Source organism: Hesperophylax consimilis, chromosome 17, assembly GCF_061612785.1.
Source record: "Hesperophylax consimilis isolate HC1 chromosome 17, BYU_Hcon_1.0, whole genome shotgun sequence".
In the NCBI taxonomy this organism is placed as follows: Eukaryota; Metazoa; Arthropoda; class Insecta; order Trichoptera; family Limnephilidae; genus Hesperophylax; species Hesperophylax consimilis.
In genome coordinates this window covers 7,410,389-7,418,355 of record NC_142852.1, presented here as the reverse complement: position 1 = coordinate 7,418,355, position 7,967 = coordinate 7,410,389, and the positions used below count along the sequence as shown (strand labels likewise).

Below are 7,967 nucleotides of genomic sequence, written 5' to 3'. Positions count from 1 at the left end.
ATAAAATACTATAATTTGAGGTTTTACTCATTGATTATTTCAAAAAATAAAATGTAACATACCATTTACAATTTGACTAATATATGTAGGCTATAATTCAAAAGCCCGAAACGGTTTGACACTGCCTTCGGAAAGGGAAAAAGCTGTCCCAAGTAATAATATTTACTCAACAGAACTTTTTTTATATATTTAAAAAAAATTGAAAATGTAAAAGGAAAACTTTTAAACATCTTTGTCTATGACATCTCTATGAATAACTTTACTAATAATAGTAAAATTGTTGGAGCATGGTACCCAATGGTACCTTCACCGCCAGTAATTTCATCCTGTTTCCAAATTTATTTCGACATTATACAACTTACACTGTTTAACTCTGGCAGTTTATCATCACATGCTTGTGATAATTACCGGTAACTGATATTTTCTACAGAAGTATCAATTTCGCTAGTCATTTTAATCGGGGCCGTTATTCCAAATCAAAATGAGGGACCACTGTTCTTTAATTTGGTCGACGGCATTCAGAAATGCACAACTGCGCTGTGTGTAACGCGAACTAGCATAAGTTGCACCAATCGATAAGAAAGGGAATTTTATTTATTTATCTCGAATCGTTAACATTCAGTTTACACACTAAGTACCAGTTCAATAAGGATTTTATAAGTCAGCATCTATTAGGGTGAGTGGGAATGTTTTTGGTGATCTTTGCTGAGGTGTTCGCATTTTTTATGAAAATTTTACTATGCCGTCACACGTATATACCTTTGTTTCATGGCGGCAGTATTGTATACATAATTGGTTAATAGTTGTTATTTAATATTACATATTATAATTCATTTTGTTTAGGGAACATTTAAACTATCAATTTAACGTCTACCTATTTTAACATTAGTATTCCGAAGGCGTTGATTCAAATGATTAAAAAAACATGAATTACCGATAGTCTGTTATAAGTGGTATGGCGGATTAAATATACAGTAACACCGGTTCACACAGAGATATTTCTACGATTGACATCGAATCTCTCAACTGTTTTAAAGTTACTTAAATTCAAGGTCACAATTACAAGGTTGAATATGCGTAATGCATACCACTTCATTGTTTGACAGAATATTCCAACAGAAACAAAATATTCTAATCACTTACAAATTAAAGTCCCGCTATAACAATGTAATGTTTCAGGTGCATTTCTTTTGGCTTGAACCAATTACCAAACGTTAACCCAGCAGTGCCATGAATCTATTACATTCAGATACTGTTTCTATCAAGACAGAACCAGGGCCCCAGGAAGCAGTCGGAGATGAAATACAGTACACATATATAGATTTTGAACTCCCAAATGTAAAGATGGAATCTTCACAGTACGCGGAGAGTACTCACACAGCCAGTAAGTTAAATGTTAAACTAATGTTTTCTGATTCCATGTCCGTTTTGAAACGTCTCGCAGATAGGACATAGGTATGCTTATTCAAAACGTCCTATTTTGCCAAAAATAAGTTATTTTGGTGTTTTCCTCACCATTTTTCATTGCAGAAAACTGACAAGCTACACAAAAAATACCTGACCTTATTTGAGATAAGATATAAATTACATATGTTATACATTAAAATCACACTGCAAAAAACTTTATTTCATTGCCTATAAATAACAACTCCTCATAGTGAAGGTGCTCAAGAGCAAATAGTTTTTCCTTCTTGAAACATTGGTCCCTTAGAAGGACATCTGGGGGTCCTTCTTATTTCTTAAAAGTCTGTTAAACGAATTCCCCATCGACAATGTTGTTTTAATTTAAAACATTAAAACATATTGTTGTGGGTCTCTCGGAGAGAGGCGATTGTAATTTCCAATGTACTACGGTGTTCGTCTTGACACATGAATCATCAATGCGTATCGTTGCTCTATTTTTCCAGGTACCATCAAAGCGAAACCAGGACACCGAGAAGAGGATGAAAGGGGAAACTCTTGTATGGAAATTGACATAGATGTTCCAAATGTTAAAAAACAATGCTTAGAAAGCCTTGATATCCAGAAAACAGGTAAAACCAATTTACTTTATTAGATTTGACATTTCGTTTAATGCAAATTTTTAATATATTTTAAAAAATAACTAAACTGTGTTATACGTGTTCATCTTTTATCTGTAATCATTTTCAGACTTATTGACAGATCCGAAGAAATATGATATGAAAAAACTATTATCTTGTCCCCATTGTAACTACTCCTGCACTTATAAGTCTCGGTTAGAACAGCACTCGCGCACCCATGCTGGAGAAAAACCATTTTCATGTTCCGACTGTAACTATTCTTGTTCTCGAAAAGCAGATTTGAAGAGACACAAATTGACTCACAGTGAAGCAAAACCCTTTTCATGTTCAAACTGCAACTATTCATGCTCTCGAAAAGGACAATATGCAAGGCACATGCTGACCCACGGTGGAGGAAAACCATTTTCATGTTCCGACTGTAACTATTCAAGTTCTCAAAAAGGACAGTTGACAAAACACATGTTGACACACAGTAGAGGAAAACCTTTTTCATGCTCCGACTCCAACTATTCGAATTTGAAGAATCGCATGTTGACTCACAGTGGAGAAAAACCCTTTTCATGTTCCGATTGCAGTTATTCATGTTCTCATAAGGGCAATTTGATGAAACACATGAAGACTCACAGTGGAGAAAAACCTTTTTCATGTCCCAACTGCAACTTTTCTTGCTCTCGAAAGGAAAATTTAAGAAATCACATGATGACTCACAGTGGAGAAAAACCTTTTTCTTGTTCTAACTGCATCTATATATGTTCTCAAAAGGGACAATTGACGACACACATGATGACTCACAGTGGAGAAAAACCTTTTTCTTGTTCCGTGTGTAACTATTCATGTTCACGAAAGGGACATTTAAAGACACACATGATGACTCACAGTGGAGAAAAACCATTTTCATGTTCTGTGTGTAACTATTCATCTTCACAAAAGTCTGCCTTAATAAGACATATGCAGATACATTTACAGAATAGACTTCTTCGAAACTAGCGAACTTGGATATTTCGTAGCTACAGCGAGCCTCCAATTCTCAAAATTAATTATTTGTTGAAATACCGGAATCTTTTGATTTTTGATTAAATCAAACGTTTCTAGACCCCGTTTGTCAAGCGATTTTAATACCTATTACCTACTATATAATGTATACCGAGAATATACACATTTTTGGCTTGTAGCTTCCTCTTAAAACGGGAACCTTCTTCATGGATGGGGGATAGAGGGCTACCACACCATATAACTCCCTTTATCGTACTGGGACTCGTTTGTGAATTGACGCGTACCCGGCCTGTTTTAGGCCTTTTTAAGATGAACAATTCCAGAGTACATTATTTCGATATATCTCATAAGGTTTGGCCAGAGTTAACAATGTAAACATAGACTTTTCTCTACTTTCTGTAAAAGTAATATTCGTGCATTATATATGTAAACCTTCCGGAAGAAATTCTCTAAATGGTAATGAAAAAACCTACCAAAATCCGTTGAGTAGTTTATAAGAACTGAGCGCACAAACAGACAGACGCTGATAGCGGCTTTGTTTTATACTATTTAGAGATATTGATTATTCAACACTTTCCTTTCCTTATCTTGGATACAATCATAATTTAAGACTTATTTTAAAAATAAATATCTAAAACTTACAATGATAAACTGCCTTTTACATTTAATCTGAAAATCATTTTCGAATATATAATTCAGGTAAGCACTGTTATTGTTATTCTTTGTATCCGTTCTCACTCATTACCGAAGCGTTTTTTTTTTAAATTTAGTGCACACTACAGACAAACGTCATCACATTCACAAATTATTTATTTGTTGTTACCACGTTTTGTACTTTCGGTCGTAAATATGTTTCTTCTGAATCATTAACATGTATTTCATGATTATTCCTTTAGAGTTTTATAGATCCATTTAAAATAAATATAAATATTGTGGGAGCATTTCTCTCTTCCGAATTTACTTGAAACTATCAAAACAGGTCTTATGTCATATAAATTGCGTTTGAAGAGTTATTTCAGGAGTGCAATGTAATAATAATCATACCGATATTTATTAATACGATTAACCCCTTTGTAGAAATATGTGATGGTTATAAGTCACGAACTGTGTAACGGACGTACTGACTACAGGACCATGTCGGCATGTAATGGCATGGTCACGTAAAGGAAAGCGAACCCAAAGCAGGGCTCAGCGCGACCACGAGGTCATCAGACAGAGAGGTTTTAGATAGAAAGCGAACTGGTCGTACAGCTCGGGCGCATCCACTTCCACGAATTGTGCCCGAGACAGTGGCAGTGGTAGCGTTCAACTACTGTCAAAGCCAAATAAAAAAAAACGGGTTACAAACCCTTTTTAAGTCAGTCTTCATTCGTCGATCACCAGCAACCTTCGTCAGACTTCTGCCTCTCCTCGCCTTCTTTCACTTCTGAATCTCGCCTTATCCTGGACCACGGACTTCCCTACTTCTTTAGATCAGACCCGGAAACGTTAACATAAAGAACCTTGCAAGCAATCGGACCAGCTTTACAGCGGCTACAAAGAATGCACGTTCTCCTTTCACATGCCACGCCGTGGATCGGTATCTCCGGTCCTTTACAGTCTTGTGTATTTCACCCTATCTGATACACACTGTAATATGCAATTAAAATTACGTAAGTAATAAAGATCCCTTATGAGCATGTATAACAGCAAAGCATCGTAAACAGAATGAAAGAACATGTGTAAATAACAAAGCAAAATTAAATACTGCTTATTAATTAACTCAGCCGTATCCATAATGTAACGATGGTCTACTTGCTCTTTAAATCTTCCACATTAACCCGCCCTTGTCCATAATGTAACGATGGTCTACATTGCTCTTTAAATCTTCCATTTTAACCCACCCTTGTCCATAACGCTGTCTTAGTTCTTGTATGTTCAATAGACCATTTAGCAAATTTTACAGGAGACGTTTTTTTTGTTTTTACAGGCAAATTCTAAAAAATTCTCGATTTTGGTCATTTTCGTTTTGGTCATGTGTAACAGTAAATTATTAAAGATAATTTTTCGAAGATTGAAGCTATATTAAGCCCATATTATGACTTTAAAGGTGGACGTTGAACATGGCTTGAAAATTATGAATGATTATTTTGGATATTGAACATATCGTCTGGAGATTGAACAATTCGGCTCCCATAAGTTTGAGGTATTTTTTGTTCAATTAGCCAATTAGTGGTAAATTGTATATACAGGGTGATTTTCGGATTTCAAATACTTTACTTTTATCTTAGTTTGTAGTTGACTTAAAGTATTACTTTAAAATATACAGAGTCCTTGAGTTGATTTTTCACAAAAACTGCTCTATGTAAATCATCCATTATTTTGGAAGTTTGAAAACAATGCACAAGTACAAAGGTATCTACCGCTAACATACCTACTACTATCGGCTGTCGGTGCATGCATGTTCCAGAGAGGAAGATATGGTGTAAAGATCATCATAAGAATTGAAATGGCTTTAGCCGTGTTTGGTGATCAGATCTGAATAGATACTCACATACCATCTCTCTTCTCCTTCATCCTCCTTCCTCTCTTTCTCCTCTCCATCTCCTTTCCCTCCACACTACCTTCAGCCTCACAATATACTAATATACCCCAATTGGGGATTCCATAGTCTCACTGGCTCCAGATGGTTGGGAACAGTTGAGACTGTATGCGGTATTCCATAAAAAAAATCCCGAGTGATGAGTAAAATTATTGAAGTTCAATTTTCAGTTGAAAATTTGTTTTTTTTTTATTGTTTCGTTACCTACATTTGATAAATGTAATTTTTAAAGCTTACTTACTTGAGAAAGATTTTTTTTTCTTTCGGAAGGTCTTATTTGCCGTGAGCTTATTATTTATGTTGATTATCGTGAGTAAAATATTATTATTTTTAAATACTTTCTGCTCTTAAAATCCTAAAATTATAATATCCCGCGATTTGGGTTATGGGTGTGCGCTATTTAACATTACATTTCTTGTTGTTAGTCGTTTGCCCAGTTGGTTTTATTGTAGTTCCTACATAAGAATATGTTTATTGTTTTTTATGTGACTAAAAAAAACAAAAAATTAGAAACTTTTAATTGAATGAATTGAAAATTGAAATATTTGGACTTCGTTTTCATCAGCGACCTCAGCAGTTATAACGGACAAAATATGTGTCGTAGATGTCTTTCAATCAGACTATAAGGACAGTCGACTTTTTGCACATTTCCATGTCCTGGCTCTTTTGTTGTATTTCTTGAATAAAAATAAGTTTTAATGCACTAATATAATTTACTAATACTCATTTTAAGTAAAAGTCCTAAGTTTGTAAATAAATAATTGAATAAATAAATAATAAATGAAGCATTATGTATATTTGCTTAGCAAATTCAAGAACTACATGTAAAATATGGTGAAAAAGCCTATAAATGACATAATTTTAAGACTTACCTTTCTATTTTGGCTACTGTTCTTAGGTTTATTGATTCTGGAGTCGGTGAAGTCATTTTTTAGTTCAATAACAGTATATATTCGCAATTAAACCTATTTTTAGAGGATCAATTTCGACAAATTTATGAACCAAAAAATATGTTTTTTTTATTAATGCGCAATAGGCTAATGAACATATTGGCATTCATAACTCAGTTTTGCAAAAAAAGGTCAATTGAACATACAAGAACTAAGACAGCGTAATGTAACGATGGTCTACATTGCTCCTTAAATCTTCCATATCTTCGTAAGTAAATTTTACAATAAATCAGTACTTTAGGTATTCCGCAAAACATATGTTTTTACAACCATTAAAAACGTTTCAACAAATGTGGCGATTCTAGGTAAAATTATAAAAAATATTTTCTTAAATATCAACCCATTTCGACGTGAATAAATAAATTTCTTTGGGATGGAGAGAAAAAAACACAATAATTATGATTTCAAAGTGGTTAACTTACATTCATCATGACGTCTCATTTTAGTCACAAATCGAGATAATACTTCAAACTTTGAAATTTATTCCTTGTCTTCATAGCTTACTTTACTAAGTTGACACAATATGTGTGTAGTCTTCTCTTTCAAGCGAGCTCATTAAGTTTGTCTTTCCAAAGATAAAGATGTCAACTATCTTTATCTTACTGCAAAAAAGGAAATATCCAATTTTATTACACGAGCCGAAAGGACCATTTCGAATAGCTGGATCGTCCGATTGTCCTTTCCATGCCAATGCCATTTTTTGTATTCGTTTCCGCATTTTTACTTCAATTTGATGAAAATATAAAAAAAATAAGTCTCTTTGTGTGCATACTGGAACACATGCAGTGATCTACCAACACGTGTTGGTTGTTTAATGGGTACCTACGACCCAAGACCAAACACAATAGTCACATATTATATAAATATTTCTATACAGACTTTAAATTAGTTCGAAATTAAAAAATATTTGTATTATGTTATTATTAGACATCGGATTATATGCACTAACAAAGTGCCAAAATATGCATGCAAATATGCACTGAAAAAGGCCGAAATATGCACTAAAAACTCTTGATTTGCCCAAAATATGCACAATGCAAAATCAAAAAACCATTTATATTTTTATATATTTTAATTAAAGACCGTACAAAAACAGCGAAATATTCTTAAAATTATGCATAGTTTTTGTGACAATATACAACTGTATTTTTCCAAATTTTCGAGCTCAAATTTGTGACGTTTGTCACCCAGTATTAATTTGTACGCCGAAAACGACCTCTCTACGTCAACTGACGTCATTGGACAAAATTTAAAATTTGGCGCCATTTCTGGAGATATCTGTTTAGGCAGGGTATGACCTGTGCCGTTAATATATCTTCAAGACTCGGGCTTTTAAGCAAAATAGAGTCTAACTTTTTACGAATCTTTTCTGATATTGAATTAGGAAGGGCGTTGGCGAGT

The 7,967-nt window shown here is 33.9% G+C and overlaps 1 long non-coding RNA gene across 1 annotated transcript; it reads left to right on the top strand.

The window, feature by feature from the left end:
- The first annotated feature begins 275 nt into the window (after positions 1-275).
- On the top strand, positions 276-2,026 carry LOC149415887 (uncharacterized). The gene is made up of 3 exons (XR_016303515.1): positions 276-410; positions 1,180-1,384; positions 1,908-2,026. It is a non-coding gene; the product is annotated as an uncharacterized LOC149415887 (long non-coding RNA).
- Positions 2,027-7,967: the final 5,941 nt, after the last annotated feature.